The sequence below is a fragment of the Platichthys flesus genome, chromosome 21 (assembly GCF_949316205.1).
Source record: "Platichthys flesus chromosome 21, fPlaFle2.1, whole genome shotgun sequence".
Classification (NCBI taxonomy): Eukaryota; Metazoa; Chordata; class Actinopteri; order Pleuronectiformes; family Pleuronectidae; genus Platichthys; species Platichthys flesus.
Window position 1 is genome coordinate 1,364,536 of NC_084965.1, and position 2,178 is coordinate 1,366,713.

Sequence of the window (2,178 nt, forward strand, 5' to 3'; positions counted from 1 at the left end):
TTGAAGATAGAACGGGTCTGAACACTTTCACTGGCTCCTCCTCCTCCTCTCTGCACTTACTTGAAATCACATGACTGTATGTGTGTGTGTGTGTGTTCATCCCTGTCCCTCCTCACACACTTTTACCCTGAAGACCTGTCTGTGTGCGTCTCGTCTCGTGTTGTGCAGCAGGTTCAAACTTTTGTCTCATAAACTCTAGAGCGAATCAAACAAAGTGTCCTAATAACTCATTGTTTTATTGTGAGAACAGGTCAGAGGAGGAAACACACCAGACTTATATCTGTCTGTCTGTCTGTCTGTCTGTCTTCACTTCACCAGACTTGGATGATGCGGTTAATGCAGCATACTTCAATGCTTTCAACACCTGAATGCCCTGAGGACCGCCTTCCCCAATAAAATTGAGATGTCTGAAATAATGGCATGAAAACAACAACCAGGCGAAACCAGGAGATTTCTTCACACGTCTGACTGTCCTGTTTAATCAGCACAGCGGCATCCCCATACCTGACAACCTTGGCAACGAGCCAGGGGCTTATGACACATATCTGGCCATCCTGAATGATCTGTTCCCCCCACTACTGGCAGATGTAGGCCACACTTGCATCGGGCTTGAGGATGCTCGCTTGACAGAGATCAGATGTCATGTTGAACATGCTGAACGTTAACATAAAGAAACCAAAGACAAAGCTCAGCAGATAACAGATAACAACTCCAGAAATCAGAGCTAACTATGATGCAGGCTGTGTCAGCCCTTTCAAGGCCACTCAGATAAGATGGCGCTGAGAGCAGGGCCAACTTTACTAAAACCATGAATAGAGCGGCGTGGACGTGGCTATGGGTGAGGCTTCTCTTTACACTGGGCAAGGGAGAGCCCCCAGCAGGGAGAGGAGGGGGAGACAAGAACTTTCACTGCCGATTGAAATACAGAAAGTGAGGAGGGGGCAGACAGGGGGGAGACGAACAATCTATCCGCCGAGGATCAGAGAAACGGTGAAACACACACCCACACAAGCTCCAGCAATGAAGTACCGCTGGAAAATCTAACTGCACACACACACACACACACACACACACACACAAACCAGATTACACACAAATTTTGTTGTTCTCATGTTAAGTACAGCAGTGATGCTTTTAAAAAAATGCCTCAACTCAAACTGTGTTAACGGTCACAAATTTTATTTCATGGTTGACTCTGGTGCAGGTTAGTCTGTGATAAGGATGTCAGACTGGACAACATCTCCTGAGACACAGACTAGCTAAATTTCACGTCACACTCTCTTGTCACTCCTTTTTTCAGATTTTATGCACACTGATTCATTGCACTGGACTTCACATGTGACACACACAGCAGATTACGTTTATGAATCTCAGTTTTTGCCTTTTCCCGATGATTCTGTGTCCAATATTTTTTGGTCTGGTTCCAGAAGTGCAGCTGCTGTCTCACTCACTGACCAGCAGATGGCGCTGTTTCGCGTCTAGAATTCCAGCCCTCCATTTCAAAGTCCCAAGATGACTAGTGGCAAGACTTAAGCCTGAAACATGCTTCTGCGTTTTCACGGGCCCGTAAGCGCAAGAGCCCTTCCGGGTCCCTTACATGCTTATGTATCCCTCCTTACGTGCTGACGGGTGTCGACCCCCTTTTCTAAAATTTACGGCAAAGCTCCGCAAGCTCACTCAGCCCGCAAGGCTGTGATTGGTCTGCTTACTACATCCCGTCCGGAGTCTAGTTTCCGGTTTCATGCCCCACAATACGCGGAAATCACGGAAGATTTAGAAGAACGAATATGGACCAAATAGAAGAGCACTTGGCAGAAGAGATCCGAAAGTATTACCACTTGTATAACCCGTCACTGACTGGCCGATTTGTCCGCCAGAAATAGGCTATGAGGAGCCGGAGTGACGATGTAAATAAACAGTCTAATTATAAGAAGTTGCTCTTCAATGTCCAGCAGCTCCATCTCAATCAATTGTTGTTCGGTTGCAATCGTGAATACACTCTCTGCCATGGTTCACCGTGTGTTGTAATGGAGAACCCGACTGGTAGAAGGTAAATAAACAGTCAACAACGATTGTCACACCCACAAAGAAGGCGTCTCTCAGGTCGTCTTCGACAAAAAGCATTACTCCGCCTAGTGTTCTGGCGCGGAATTGCTTTGTAAGATGCGCAATGGTTGG